The sequence below is a fragment of the Poecilia reticulata genome, linkage group LG13, assembly GCF_000633615.1.
Source record: "Poecilia reticulata strain Guanapo linkage group LG13, Guppy_female_1.0+MT, whole genome shotgun sequence".
In the NCBI taxonomy this organism is placed as follows: domain Eukaryota; kingdom Metazoa; phylum Chordata; class Actinopteri; order Cyprinodontiformes; family Poeciliidae; genus Poecilia; species Poecilia reticulata.
Window position 1 is genome coordinate 23,936,084 of NC_024343.1, and position 16,768 is coordinate 23,952,851.

Genomic DNA, 16,768 nt, shown 5'->3' on the forward strand with positions numbered 1-16,768 from the left:
AACTGTAGCCCACAAAACGCACATTTAATTAAAAAACTGAACAAAAACATCTTATTGCTGTCTTACCTTCACGTATCAATGAAATCCATGCGCCGCTAATCCTACACAGGAATATCTGTTCATCCAAAGCCAAGTTTATCCTGCATGTCTTTTCTACTCCGTCTGAGAATCAAACTGTGTGGAAGTAAAACCTTCAGCTCCGGTGTTGAAACTTTCAGCTCCGGTGTTGGTCTAACTTTAGTTATCATCTCCTGCTTCAATTAAAAATCCACTTTAGAAAACTGTTTAAGTGTAGAAATGCAGTCTTTCATGTTGAAGAGAGAAGAAAATAAATATATSGCTGTACTTTACTTATTTACTGTGTGGCTAGCTCCACGGCTAGCTCACCGTGTCTTACTCTGCAGCTGTGCAGTCACTATATCTGGGATCATGAGCGCCCCCAGCGGTGAGGCAAGAGAACTGCCTGCCTCACCTCGAGTCTGTTCTCTGGAGTGAAAATATCTCTGTGTGTAAAAATATCTGTGCGTGTGTAAAAATATCTCTGTGTGTAAAAATATCTCTGTGTGTGTAATACTCGATTTATAAACCTTAAAAATAAAATAAACCTTCTCCTACGCCCATACATGTTGAAAAAGTTCACACAAATCACCTGGTACACACAAAACTGCATTTACACACAAATCCGGTTACAAGAGCACAACTATTTTTGAGACTCATTTCAGCTTCGCTCCCAGGTTTGTGTAGATGGTGCGTTTACATGCTAGTAAAAGCTGGGAYATCTGAGTTTTGCTCTGAGTCTGGTGTTTTTATCCTCTGAACGTTTCTCATTGTGCCGAAGTGGCAAATACGTTGGTTCGCTGGAAAACGGAATATCTCAGCACTTCCTTATAATATCCTACAATTATTTATAGACATATTGTGTGTTTTTGAGCGGTACAGGAGACCAAGTTCAGTTTGAACATCTGAAGGGAGCGAGAAGGTTGGTTAAGAGCCAACGGCTCCGTCTGATTAAACTTCATTCATTCATTCATTCAGACGTCCAGTCACGCCTCAGTCCTGCTCTTCTGATTTACCTGTTCATATTTTTACCTTTCTTGGCTCTAATAATATTATGGGATGTCTCCGACCGTCTCCTGYCTGCAGTAAAAAGCTAAACGCTCCACAGGAACATGATGAAAACGTTTTTCATGCTCCGTGGYGTCAGACATTCAGCTCACATTAGCGTCATGCGCTAATAGAGCCACGATTGGAGGAAGGATTGTTGAACCAGGAAGCTGCTTCCCATTGGCCGACCAAACGCTGGTTCTGTAAANGTTTTTGAGCGGTACAGGAGACCAAGTTCAGTTTGAACATCTGAAGGGAGCGAGAAGGTTGGTTAAGAGCCAACGGCTCCGTCTGATTAAACTTCATTCATTCATTCATTCAGACGTCCAGTCACGCCTCAGTCCTGCTCTTCTGATTTACCTGTTCATATTTTTACCTTTCTTGGCTCTAATAATATTATGGGATGTCTCCGACCGTCTCCTGCCTGCAGTAAAAAGCTAAACGCTCCACAGGAACATGATGAAAACGTTTTTCATGCTCCGTGGYGTCAGACATTCAGCTCACATTAGCGTCATGCGCTAATAGAGCCACGATTGGAGGAAGGATTGTTGAACCAGGAAGCTGCTTCCCATTGGCCGACCAAACGCTGGTTCTGTAAATATTCCCGCTGTCGGATCCGCCTCTCCGGTGGTTCTGTAAATATTCCCGCTGTCGGATCCGCCTCTCCGGTGGTTCTGTAAATATTCCCGCTGTCGGATCCGCCTCTCCGGTGGTTCTGTCTGCAGCGCATTAATTTCTCGTCAACGTTGTGAAAAGCAACATGCAGCTGAACCTGCGCGGCGTTCATGACACAACGCACCCAGGTTTATAGAATGAATGATGATGTTAATGGTGATAACGAAGAGCACAGAGAAATTCAAGTAGAACAGAGAAAAAAAAAGTCTTTATTTTTTGTTTTAAATGACACAAAACCAGTTTTATTTAGCTTGACTAAGAGGTAAAATGGTTCTTTGAATAAAGGTTGCAGACCCCTGCTATAAGCCAAAAATGTGATAGTTTTATGTATTTATGCACAAATTCAAATGGAAAAGCTATAGCTAAATGCTATACTCACCCATAAAGTCAACACCAGTGATAGAGGTGTTTGCACAAATGTACTTCCTCTACATTCTTCTTCAGAGAATACATGTAGATTTTGTCAGTAACAATGTGTACTGTTTAAATTGAGAATTTCCCTGACTGCGTGCATCTGATACAGTGATATGAATATCAAAACGTCGTTCTTGACATCAGAATTCCCTGAAACATGACCAAACAGCTCAGGAGTGTTGTTTGCTGCTTATCTGATGACCATTTTTATGTATAACTCTGGTATCTTGGTGGAAAACAACAAGAGGCCACACGCACATTCTCCCCTCAGTGTTGCACAAATCCATTTTTCCTGGAGAAAATCACACACAGGCAACATAACAGAGCTCTGATGTCGTCTCGGAGTCTATGAGCTACGTGGTGAACCGGCTGGCACAGTTCAGCTTGCAGATGAAGATAACTGTAGAGGCAGGCCTGTTGCTGTTTGTCCACACACCACAACAAACACCCGGCATTAAAAAAATGTGTGTTACCAAGGAAACTCATTATCTACTGGTCCTGTTGAACCCACCCTGGAGCTGAGTCTTATCCTCTGAGTCTACCGATTCTGTTTGCGTAAATCCAGCAATCACTGAAGCTTTCGGCTGAAGGAACACGACGGCGACTTGAAATTGATATGAAGTTGGCATGAGCACGCTTCTCCACTCCTCCACTGTTGTCTCTAAGGGCCACTATCATTTACTTGTACTCCCCTTCGGTCTCCATGTAGACATAAACAAAGAGACAAAACAGACGGTAAAAATACAGCATCATTAACCTCTAAAAACGACCTCCTTTCAAGTTGATGTTTGTTGACAGTCGGTGCTTTTCTATCTCTACATCTTCACCATCTAGCTTGTTCTTTAGTGGGGTTTTATCCCAAAAAATCTACAACTTCTGTACGTTTTTGTATTCAGTCTTCTTGACTGTACTTTGCAGAACCTTTACTGCAGTTACAGCTTCAAGCCTTTTGGGGTGTCTCTCCCAGCTTTGCTCATCTAGAGACTGAAATTTGTCTGTTCTTCTTGCAAACTACCGCCAGCTCTGTCCGATTGTAAGAAGAGAATCTGGAACAGAATCTTTAAAGTATTGCCACAGATTATGAATTAGATTTAGCGTGTTTTTGCACTTGATAACCAGGTAGATTCGGTTCAATTGTGGACCAAACTCAATATTTGTTACATTTTCATTTACCGTGGTTCGCTTCCACACTGCTGCAGTGTGTCAAACAAACCAAACCCTTTGAAAAGCTTGTTCGACCCGTCGCCTGTGGTGACGCTGCACCAAGAACCGCTGAAGGAAATGGCATAAAAACCTCTGAACAACACATGCGTGCAAATTTGTTAGTCACAAACGTAGACAAAAGTCAGAATTTAGCAGTCGTGGGTTTTGCGGACCACAAGCCATTCCTCCACTTTTTTTGGTTGCATTTACCCAGAGTGTTCGGCCTTGTAATTCGCTTCCTGCTTTTTGATCGGTCTCCGGTCTGCCAGAGTTCAATTAAAGCTGACTAAACAGGGCTGGTTGTGAATACACCCTTAAATAGCAGCACCTCACTTATGTTTCACTCTAACCTTCCTGGATTGCTATAATGTTTCTACAGATAGACATTTGAACCCATGAAGTGTTCTGTGATATACTGGCTTGTAGAAGAACTTTGTCAGCCAGGCCAGACTCTGCAAGCATGAGCTCATGGCCTGCATGTAATTTATTTCTTTATTATGTGCTAAAGTTTCATGCAACATGACCTCAGCAGCAAAACTGGCAAGGAAGAAAGTTAAGTTCGAAAACAAAGTCAAAGTCTTTTGGTGATATTAGATAAATGATGCAATCATTTATTATTATCATTTATTATTATTTTTTTAACCCTGTGTTTTGGAAAACTTTATGTTTTTTGTTTTTTTCCCATTTCTGTTCCAACAGTTCAGATGAAGAAGTCAGACAGAACTCAAGAAAAATAAAAATAATATATAAAAAAAAGAGCTAAAGTTTAAAACTGAAACCACCAAACAGGAGCTCCAAAACAAACGTGGGGGAGGAGATTTTCCACTACATGGATTATTATCATCATCCAGCACTATGCAGAAGTTAAACGTGAGCCAGTGGTTTGGCTTTAAAATCTAGGATCACAAGTCAAAAACACTGTCAGAGGGATTTGCTACCAAAGTGGATCTAGTGCTATGTTACTGCAAGGCCTAATTTAGGCTAGTTCTCGTATCTATAAAAAATCACTGCTTTACGCCCTGAAACACTCACGCAGAAGGAACAATATTCTCTTTAAGCAACTGAGATGATGAGCATCTCAGTATATACATTTGTATATAATGTGACATTATATACAAATAATGTCACATTATTTGTATATAATGTCACATATATATGTGACATTATATATGTCACATATATAATGTGACATATATAATGTCACATTATATATTTGTATATAATGTGACATTATATACAAATATAATGTGACATCAAGCTAGTTTTAAAACATTTTTGTCAAATCAGAAGAAGAAAGCAATGAAGTGAAAATGTTTAACTTTTGCCAATCATTATCTCTGCCCTATTTGTAGCACTAAGGTATTGCAGAAAGTGTTCACAAGTTCTCTGGAGAAATCCAGAATACACAGAAGCAAAGTTGAAATGTTAACATTTTAAGACATCAAATAATACATATTTAGCAAAAAAATATTAGATCCATGATGGATAACTGAAATTAGTTTGACAAATATCTTTAGAGGACATTTAGCTCCTAATATGTTCTGGGATTTTCTGGGATCATCAGCAGATTAGTGTGACAGCTACTAATGCCAAGTTCACATGGCAAGACTTTTATGCTAGTTTCTGTAGACATCATTTTGTGGACCAGCACAAAGGTGATTTTTATGTTTGCACTTTGTCTTTTCTGTTCTGTGTGCAAAAAGCAACATTTTTCAGACAAACTATGAAACAATAAACACCTCATCGGCCCTAAATATTCACCAAATGCTGGTCTTTATTCATATACCTCGGTCAGGAAAATCATATCCTGACATGTAACAGCAAGCCTAGAGACATAACATCTCAGGTCAGGAGAAGTCAAAGATGAATACCGTTAGATTAGATCATCATTAAATCATCTTCATGCTCGCACAGTACGTTGAAGTCATTGTTCTGAGAACTGTTTCCTGCATCCAGAGATTAGAGTTGTGTGTTTCAGTTTATTTAATGTGGTACCGGCCCTGACTTGCCTTCTGTCTAGCAAACCAAGTGACTGTCTTAATATCTCTGGATAAAGTTGCTGCAGTCAGAAAGAAATTATGCAAATGGAAAATTCCTGATTGTCATGTTTGTGGAAACTTGTCTTGAAATGGAGGATATTCTTAGTTTGTGGTTCTTGTTCTGTCTGTTCCTAATTTCTCTAAAAAGCTTCACTTTAAGCTCAAAATAAATCTAACCATGTTCACACAGATAGAAATATAACCCGTAGATAGTCATATTCATTTATTCCTCGGTTATTTGGTGTTCTCTTTCTTGTACATAAATTTCTTTTTCTTCGATTATTGCCAGCATTTATCTCCCTTTAGTTTCCTGAGTGGGGTTGCACAGTGAAGCAGTTCAAATCCCAGCCTGGGGTTTTCTGCATCAAACCTCACTTTACTAGCATCGGATAGGGGCCTGTTACTTTGTGACAGGGAATAACCAAAGCAGTTATCGATATGTCTATTTTGTCACTGTTTGCATCAGCCAGAGCACTTTTCAATTTCAGGTGATGACATGGAAGAAATTATTGAAGCGGTTTGATTGAAAGCTTGGTACCTTTGAACGTGTTGAAGAGAAGAAGCTTCCCACAGATCTCCACGTCCACTTTTGTCATCCTCACGTTTTCCAAGAGAGCTGCAAGCCAGATGAATATAACGGGAGGCACGAGGTTCACTCACCCCAATGAAACACCAGAAATTCTTGCAAGATCAAGATTTTATCACTGAAGCTCTGCCATTCATTAGACCGATCATGTATTTTCAGCATCAGGTGGTTGTTTCCTTTTTTTTAGGCTGATAGATATCAGCAAGGTCTTAAAAAACTTTACATGCAACAGATAACAGTGTATCTGCATCCTAAGTTGCCAGTAAGGTGAATCCCAGACTCACTGATTTGCCTGTCTCCACTGTGATTTGGATGCCCAATTACTTCCTGTGATCTTTCAATGTTTCCTACACTGTGAAGGTAATCATTGCAAAGTGGTGTAGAGGCCAAGCCAATGCTTTAAGCCACCGAGGTGGTACCCTGGGGTAGAGTTGACATGCTGATTACCTTGCCAGCTGAGCCGTCTTTGATCGTTGTGCGGATCATCCATTTATTTTCTTTGCCTCTTGTCAATGACCAGTGAAGCCAAAAAATACACTTTTTACAACAATTCCATCATCTAGTATTAACAGCATCTAGTATTCAGTAGTCAAAAAAACGGTTTCCTCCCTCCTTCCGTGTGAATCACCTTCCTTAACCAAGAAAGGTTCCTAAAGACCGCTGATGAACCATGTGACCCAATATCCATTCACAAATATGTTCATTCACAATCTGCTCCTACTGGTGGTTCATCATTGATTTTGCAGCAGGCATTTTGGAGAAGACACGTCCTTGGACACAAAGATGTGCGTTCAGATGGTGTGTTAGATATTATTTGCCACAATTCTAATCACATTCTTATACCTGACAACAGGGGCGTCTTCTTCACCCTCTAGTCTTTATGAAATCTGTTGTATAATGACCACCATTTTTAGCTTTGATTTCTTAATCTTTCCCACAATACACATCACCAAGAACTTCCTGACAGTCAAGTTAAATCATTTTTATTTTTTGTTGCAAAGTCGTCTTAACATTTTTGAATCTTTCCGCTGAAAGTTTACAATTAGAGACTTGGGTTTGTAAACTTTGATGTTCGAGGTCTTCTTCCTTCTGCAGTAGACTCCTGTACCAGTTAGCCTGGCGACAAAAACTGAGTTTTTGATCTTTTTTGTCAGGATCCGATTCTGTTTTGTGAAGTTGCCTTCTCAGTGTTGAGTTTGGAGATTTCAAAAAAGCTTTGGTTTCCTTCAAATCATGGATCAACTTGTCCTTTGTTTGACATCCTGTTTCAAGAACGTGAATTTTCAGAACTTATCTGCAAACTACTTTCAGTCTTCTCAAGTTTACCCTTAATACACCGTAGTTTAATTGCAAGTTCTTTGGATTTTTCCTCAACAGTGGTTGCATCCTGACTTCTTTTATTTAACTGGGTTCTTGTATGCTTTCCCACCAAATAAAACGCTCTGAACAGAAAGACATTTAACCTTCACACTTTGTGTCACCAATGTTATGTTTTCTGAGATACGTATATTATTTTTCACAGTTGTTTCCGTCTGTTTTTCAGATACTGTTTCCAGGCCAAAAGAGAGGAGCCAATAAAACAATGACTTCCATGGCAGTCCTTCCCTCCTCTGGAACAGATCTGCCAGGATCCCATTGGAGTAGGTACCATTTGTGTGGACAGTACCATTTAGTAAATCTTCTTTGGTTATTACAATTGTATGAAGCCTTTCACTGACAGATGCAAAATCTATAACAATCTTTGACAGAAATGTCTCATAGTTATGTTCTCCATTTGTTGTCTTCCATGCTTGTTTCAAACATTTTTTACGTAAAGCATAGACCTTTCCTCTGAAATGTGCAATGCATGGATGGTGCTTTTGGTCGACACTCTTTCCCAGAGAACAGCAGGATGCGCTTTAACAAGTGGTAGTCATCATTCACTGGAAAAGAAGGAAGCAGTTATGAGTATTCTAAATATTAGAGTTGATCATTATTAATCTCAGCATTGATTAAGACAAAATGAGACTGATGTATTTTCCAAACATCAATTTTTTTTAACACGTGACTCCACAGTGAAGTCACAATAATTGATTTTGATATCACTTGAGAATTTAAGTTTGTTATAATGGAGCAGAGTATTGAACAAGACAAAAAAACTGACACTGAAAGTGAAAATATACTTGAGTTAAATGTTTAATTTTAATCAGAAATATTGAGGGTTCGAGTCCCTTCGTGGTTGCTGTTGAATATATGATTAAGCTAACTATTGTATCTCTAATAGTCTTTTAACTGGCTCAAAATGTGCTTGAAGAAAGAAAGTCATTAGCCACTCCGCAGTTCGTCTTTCCAATCATGTCATTGAATGATGTAACATCAAGACCACGTGGCCTAATGGACAAGGCGTCTGACTTCGGATCAGAAGATTGAGGGTTCGAGTCCCTTCGTGGTTGCTGTTGAATTACCAAACCCTGGATAAACATAATTACCTGGATGTAATTCCATCAGAAACTTGTTTTAAATACTATGTACGGCCAACATAAATGTCTGGACATTTGTCCAGACGTCCCCATCAGTTCAATATTTGTTTAAAAAAAACCTTTTAAGATTTGGATCTTATCAAGAATTTAAGCTAACTACGACTTGCACACAATATGATAAAAGATTTTTTCAGTAACCACTCAGCACTTGTCCATTCCACTCATGTTCAAAAACAATGGAAAAAGTACCGTTTGGAGATGTCTTCTTAGTCAAATCGATATCTGTCCCTCAGAGATAACTTGCCCATCCAGGGTAGTTCGTCTTTGGGAACACAGCCGTCTTGGCTGTAGTTTCACAGCTGTTCTTGTCCTTTAAACTAGCTTCCTGGCCCAGAGTACTTTTCAATTTGAAAACAATGGAAAAATCACCGTCTAGTGATGGGCTTTGTTAGCGTGGTTCACCTTCAGTTCTTGGAAACTGTAAAGCTTACCTTCTGGTGATGTCTTCTTTGCCTTAACGATAGCTGTGGTTTCAGAGTCAACTTTTCCTTCCTCAGAGAAAACTTTCGTGTCCGGGATAGTTTTTATATTTGGGAACACTGGAAAAATTGTTCCTAATGACTGTGCTCTCATCCTGAGAGTTTGCTTTGACCTAATCATTTTCAGGAAAGTATGTTTCAAAGATTGTTTTCATTTTCATCATTAGGGGTAAGGATTTGAAAAAAACTTTACTTACCCCTTTAATATTTAGATATTTTTCACTCATAAAACATATTTGACATTACTATAGATGTAATATTTTGATTCGTTTACAGTTTTAAATCCTCTTAGTCCTACTATCTTTAATACGAATTGTTCACTGGTATGGGTCGCTGAAGACTTGTGTCTGTACGTGTGAGCGTTCAAGAGAATTGCTCACACAGGTACAGAAAATTTGCCCTTGTCATTGGAAAATTATGAATGAACTCCCTATCATTAAAGTTGCTCACATCAGTATCCTACCACTCCTGGTTTCAACGCCGAACCCATTCGTTTCTCTGTACAGATGTTGCTGCCACACAAAACGCTTTGGCCAATACGCTCGCTACATGCGACACTATTGCGTTTTCTACACAACCAAAACACTTTTAGGTTCCCTTGCTCTTCACATAACAGATCACATACAAGTCGCATGTATTTGGATATGTGAACAACCACTCAAAATAAATCAGATATCACAGATAATTAGAATTGCCTGCAGTGTGAATGTAGCCATATTGTTCTTTTGGCACAATTCTCCAACACACCAAATAAATGGTTTGTTTATGCAGAGCTGAGTGACATGCCGATTAAGGAAATCAGCCAGTTGATTCAGGTGTGTTGGTGAAGAGATGCCTCTAAAAGTTGCAAAATAGTAGCTCTTGGTGACTGGATTTGAGAGATCTTGTTTTAGGGCAGAGGTTCCCAAACTGTGTGGCGCCCCCTAGGGGGTCGCCGTGCCATTTCAGGGGGGGGCGCGGGAAGCCGTCTGGATGAAAAAAAAAAACAACAAAAAAACATGAACGCTGTATGCGTTGGGTTTTTACCTTAGAATGGCCAACTCTCTGTTATTCCCCTGTCAATTTGATACAGCAGGGGCTTCCACACTCCCCATATCTGTGTCCTCTGTCACTTTTATCAGCAGTTAAAACTTTTTAATCCGTTATTGACATGTGGTAACCTGTTTTTCCGAGCCGCCTTTAAACACCTTTAAACGCCTTTAAACTCGCGCTGGGTTTACACCTGTGCCGCAGCGAAGGAGACCTGCTGCTGCTGTGCAGAGCTACGCAGGTGTGTGTTAGAATCATGGCAGCAAACCAGCAAAGCGCAAAGAACTTTTCACAGTTTCCCCCCCAAACAGACTGTTTAGTAAAGCTGTTTGATCCAGGTAAAGTTAGCTAAAAGATGACTACCTAGCTAATATCAATACATCACATGGAGCTTGTTAACAAGTAGCTTATATGCTAAGTTGTTGTCTATGTTCAGCTACATAGATTCATTTTACCCCCCAAAAAAGTTGATCCCCTCCCACCCCCCTGCAAAAACATATCGTTCAAACACACAGCGATTTGTAGGGGGGGTGCCCAGAAAATGTTTGGAAACCACTGGGGGGGCGCAGGACAAAAAGTTTGGGAACCACTGTTTTTGGGGTTCACATCAAGCAGAAAATTTATTTTTTGAATCTGAGAGAATTTTTATTTTGTGGTGTAATGTGAACTGCGTGCTGTTTTGGGACTTTTCCACATTTTCTCCTCCCTGTGTTTCTGAAAGTGCATATTTCCTAAAATAGCACTACAAAGAGTAGATATTGTGTTAATAATGTTTAAATAGACATCTCTATTTCAATGCTATAAACCCATTCAGCCAAAAATGAATAATAATTAATGCCCATGATTTTCTGAAAAATCAAACCTCACAAGGACAAACCTGGTTAGCTCTGAGACTGCTGTCAATCACCAAGAAAAGGTCAAAGATGAATTTCCCTTAAATTGGATCATTTTCCAGGAAATATATATTTAGCCAGGTCATTCTGCTTCCCAATATATTTACATCAAATTTATAGCAGACTGGCAGCAGCCAACAGTGAGACACATTACACATGGTGTGACTCAAAGTCAATTGTGTGCTTCTCTAGCTTGACAGACACTGTACCTGCTGGCTTTATTCCCAGAAAACTGACACATTGTTCTGTTCCTGCATATGTGTTAACATCAGACATCACATTTCACCAGAAAACCTGCCAAAAGCGTCAGACACCCTAAACTAGTGACATAATAGTTTCAGTGGGAATCTGTCTTGTCTAAACTGGCTCGCAGTTTGCAGCCAAGTTATGATGTAATTAACACCTCAGAAGGTGACTTTTAACAAGTTGCATGTGGAGCATGGAGAGGCAGAGCAAAAGAGAAACAATGTGAGGCTTTTGGTGGATATTTTTTTTTTTGTAAGTGTGTGAAAAATGTGCTATGTTTCCTCATAAAGTATGGTTATTTTTTTCAGGGCGTTTTGGGAGATACAACTGCATTAAAGTCCACACAAAAAGGGAAGATATTTTATTTGCTGTTGGTGTTGCGTTTCAAACATGTCAGGACATTTAGGATCTTTCACATGCCAATGTTTTTTAAGAATTTGAAAAAGTGAATTAAAGATTATCCCAATAAATCCTTTGAAGTTAGAAAAGAAATGTCAACATGATCAATCAGTACCAAGTTCAGAAACTGAGCACGTATTGGTTGAAAATGTATTATTGCCTACAATCTAAGCTAACATAAGTGGTTTATGCAGGAGTGGAGCTACATGAGTTAGAGGAGAAGGGACTGTCCACTGCTGTAGAGCCTTGCCGCTCCCAAATCTTATGTTCTTAAAACCGTACTTATACAAACCAATTACTTGAAGCTTCGTAAAGCCTTGAAATTAAGTATTAATTCGCCAAAAATGATGTAATAGTACGTGACTGAAAACCATATTTATGTATTTGTGTCCCTGTGTAGTTTTACATATCGATTTCAGAGTGGATTCTTCTGTCTTTTGTAAGGAATAAATAAAAATTTTTATCTGTAAAGTTACAGCACACCACCTGGTTGAGAGCATAACTTCAGTTCCATCCGATATTCGAATTATGATCAGTTAAATTAGCGTGGCATTTTGGATAAATTCTGCACCTAAATTAAAATGTGCTTGACGTGAAATTAATCAAAAAAACAAAAACAATGTGTCACGGTAACGTGCAGAAATACAGATTATCAGTGGCAGCTTTGCTTAAACTAAACCACATGCAGACTGACTCATTTTCATGTTTAGACGTGGAACCGTTTGGCCGTTCACTCTGGCACGGCTCTGCGTTTTGCATGCAGCGCCTGCATCTGTACATGTGTGAGTCTGTGCGTCTGTTTATGGAAGGCAGGCTGAGGGCAGAACAGACATATTTGTGTTGTGTTTAATGGCTGCGCTGACGTACACCGATCTCTGAACTTGAACTCTGAGTCCTCTTGTTAATGTTTACGGTTTGCATCACACTATGACTGCAGTACTGATGGGAGGATTTAGGACGAGCTGAAGACTGTAAGCCCCCAACCCTCCTAAAGAAATGCACAGGGCCACGGGGTGGATGTCTGTGGAGGAGAAATTAAAGAGTAGTAAGAAGAATGTGGTTTATGTTGGGAGATCTTTAGCTGTATTGCGTCACCATATTTATGCTAGCACATCTATAATTAACAGCATAATTAGAAACAACAGAATCAGTAATTACTCTATAGCAGGCATTATTCCTTTGCATACAGCTCGGAAATTATTACCAGCTGCAAAGCAAGTTTAACAGCATTAAAATAAATTCCTGGAACAAGAGGCCTGTCAAAGAAAGAAAGTTTTTATTTAGCATTTTTATCCTACTTCACAGACTATGAATGTCAACATCTTTTAGCGTTCAGGTTCAATAAGGTCACATTGAGAAGACGGAGAACCTCAGACTAGTTTCTGTTGAATCACACCGGTATATGGTTTTCCTGTAAAGGCCACGACGAGAACAGTATGAGAACTGTCTCACCATCTGAATCTGTCATCTCCTGGTTAAGATTTCTACCCTTGTTTTGACTTAGTGGCATGCACTTGAAGGCAGATATCTCTACCGCAGATCTATGCATGGCTTGATTACATCTGATTTCTTCCAGTTTAGTTTCACTGTTGCAATGTTTAACGGCATTCAGAGACGGGCCAGTGAAACACCTTCCATAACAAGTATGTGAAACAGAGCATCACAGAGCTGGGAGTTGCTCGACAACAAGCACGTCGACACTTGGCTCCCGTGAAGCATTAGTAGTGAGAAGTGGTTTATTTTGTTTGGCAATTTGACAGAAATTATTTCCTCATTCATTTGTTTAGAAAGTTTTAAATATAATGTGGGGGTTTTTTTCCACAGAAAAAAAATATTTAACTAAAAAAAAAGCCCAAAAAACTAAAGAGATTTTTCTTAAGGATCCTATATACTTCATCCAAAGTGCATAAACTGTGTTAGTTTGTTCACAGAGAAGCAATTTCCAATTGTGGCCCACAAATCATTTAACAGATGTGGCTTTGACCTCAAAACTCTCCAATGGATGCAATTTTAGCCCAGTCTAGGTCATTGTTGAATCATAAACAATGATGTTAACTGAGGAAAGTGATGCCTAGATGTTGTTCTGTTTTCTTTTTGACCTTCCTGATTGCTATTAAAATATAACGGTGGCAGAGCGGCCACTCTTCAGAACGTTCCCTACTTCGACTTCTCCATTTGTGAGTAATGACTTCCAGTGTTGTTCAACACTCTCGCAATGTCCGATGTGTCAGAGAACAGGGTCAGCCGCTCCCTGACCTCAGTGCATGCTGAGGCACAGTGCATGCTGGGAGAATCAGTTCAGTCGCTGTTCTCCATGTAGCAGAAGTGGCGCCTCAACATGACTAACAGCTAATGTGGACGTTAGTTAATTGGAGTGAAAATGTGTAATTTTTTTAATGGTTTTTATCCAATACAACTTAAGCTGTTTCCATTACGAATATGCGTAAATTTTTGTTAATATTCTGCTAATGTCAAAAACAGAATAAAAAAAAACAATTAAAAGTGTTCGTTCTGCACCATGATCCTGCAACTACTTCCTGTCAACTTCTTCGGTGTGGTTTGCACCAGTGCTGATCATGTGACTCACGGTGCGAAAAGGTGTTTCCATTGCAGTATTTTTTAAAATAAATCCAAACTTTTTATTGAAAAACTATTTTTTTCAAAATTAGCACGTTTCCATTCATCAAATTTGTTTTCAAAATGTCAAATTGCACAACTATATGGTCAATGGAAAAGCAGCTTTAGACAAGTCTTTCTGTATTGACGGAGGAGGTTTGTAAATGTGACTGCAATATTGAATTTTGTGAAGATCAGATAAGAAAATGAAGTATCTATCCTCTTAAGTAAAGAGGATGCATTCAATGCATTTATCTGTCAGATAAATGAATGTCTGAAATCTCAACTCTGCATCGGACTGGGTTTTGAAATGTCAAGCCCATTTGCTAATTTTCAAGACAATGAAAAAGCTCAGCCTGGGGGGTAATGTGGAAAGCAATATTTATACTTGTGACTACAGCTGAAGTGGGTTCACTCTGGTTCAGAGTGGTCCGACCACATTACATGCTGACTCATTGTTGCTGTAAAGCAGTGGTCTCAAACTGCATTCCTCAAGGACCAGAGTTTTGTAACTTGTCCTACACACTTGCATTAAATGGCTTAACACCAGCATGCAGTCAATCTCTACAGAGCTATGCTAATGAGCCAGTATTGGAGCCAGGTGTCTAATAGGGTTCTGACTTGGTCACAATGTGACCGAAATGCCTGGGCAGCTCATAACTGTCAAGTTTTGGATTTTAGAAAACGGGAAATTTTGTCAACCAGTTCGACCGTAAGAGCAGGGGGAGGGGGATGATACGGGACAGGGCAATGAAGAGACTGCTACTCCAGAGGTCTAAGAAATCCCTCTTACATTTTGTTCAAGTGTTTTCACTGTACATTTCCGTATCTATTTTGCCACCAAACGAGACGAGCCAGACTAATATTGTGAGGATTTGGTTTTCCTCTGTATTAATTTAGGTTTTTGTGTTCAGTTGAGTCTCCATCCCGTCTACCCGTTGATTGTCCCCAGCTCTCCCTCGTCTCCCCTGATTATCTTCCTTGTGTATTTAATCCCACCTGCCTGGTCGTGTCCTTGTTGTGTCTATGGAGTCGTCTGTTGTCATTGTCATCAAGTTGTGTAACCAGTGCTACCAGTGTGTTTGAGTTCTTGGCCTCATTGTGCTGCCTGGATTTCTGTTCACTTCTTCAGCAAACCATCATTTACTCTACAAACCTGGGTCCACCATGTCTACCTCACCAGCAACAAAACCACTAATCATGATAAATATAGCTTCCAGTAAATATGATATTTCACACTTCTTTCCCAAGTCCGGTGACAATTCTCTGTCTCTCTCTCAGTCCCATCAGAACTGGGGAGATTTCCATTGGAGAAAAGTATTTTCCTGAACTGTGAACGGCTGCATGCATAAGACTTGCACAAAATGGAATAAATGAGGCTTCTTTAAGTTTTCCTGAGCCAGGCACCACAGTGGGTTCAGTTTGTTCCAGACCTATAACAACAAGCAAATCATTTGAGAAAGAAATTCACTCGCATATAGTCATGATCTCCACTGTCAATAAAATTTTCACTGGTGGGGTGAAAGTTAAACCAAATCTGTTTTTATTTACACATCCCCCTCTCATAGGCACCAGTAATCACAACTGAGCTGGTGCGTGACGGCAGGCAGGGACAATGACTGGGTTAGATTAGAACATTTTTCTAGTAATTATGCCAATGAGAATCCATTTTATGGACCACAGTTGACCAATTAAGTTAATATCTCTGGCTTGCATTGTACTTAACCCCTTGTGTGTTTGAAGGAAAGAGATAAATGCACTCATGCGGAGACAACCTCCCTCTGTAAACACACACTTACTGGCACACACACAGATTGTTGACAGTTTTCAGGAGGGCTCAGTGTCAAAGTATTTGCAGGAGTTTGTCAGTAGCGTTGGTACTCGCACGCCACTGCCATCTAGTGAGGAATGTTTGCTCTCTTTGGGTCCAATTACGCGTGGAGGGTGGTGGTCCTCTGTTTTCAGTCATAACCTTTAAGCACATAATTGTCTAAATAAATAAATTGAGTGTCTATAAATATAAATTGAACCAGGAGGATAGAACACATCACTCCAGTTTTAAAGTCCTTACTGTCTCACTGCAGCTCAGAATAGACTTTAAAATACTTTTATTAGTTATAAATCACTGATAGGCTTAGCACCAAAATACATTAAAAGATTAGTTGTTGTTGTATCAACCTTCCAGACCATTTAGTTGTCCTGGGTCTTATCTGCTCTGCACGCCCAGAACCAAACATGGAGAAGCAGCATTCAGCTTCTATACACCACAAATCTGGAACAAACTTCCATAAAACTGCGAAACAGCTGAAACTCTGAGCTACTTTAAATCAAGAGTAAAGGCCCTCTTGTTTAGTTAGTAGGAAATGGCACATTGATCAACATATTTGATGTGCATTGATGATTTTGATGATGGCATTTGATAAATTGAATGTTTACTGCTTGTTTCACAATCATGATGTTTCCATCTTGGAAATCACTATGAACTGCCTTGTCACTGAAATGTGCTTTAACTTGACTTCACTTTCATTATTCTTTACATAAGTTTTATTCCTTTTGTATTTTATGT

The 16,768-nt window shown here is 39.5% G+C and overlaps 1 protein-coding gene and 1 non-coding gene across 2 annotated transcripts in view; one reads left to right on the forward strand and one right to left on the reverse strand.

The window, feature by feature from the left end:
- The window catches only part of LOC108166809 (zinc finger protein OZF-like), a gene marked incomplete at its 3' end in the record, with an annotated part of 267,441 nt that overhangs the window by 92,784 nt on the left and 157,889 nt on the right, over nucleotides 1-16,768 (reverse strand). The gene's annotated exons all lie outside the window — the stretch shown is intronic.
- On the forward strand, nucleotides 8,381-8,453 carry trnar-ucg (transfer RNA arginine (anticodon UCG)). The gene has a single exon. It is a non-coding gene; the product is annotated as a tRNA-Arg (tRNA).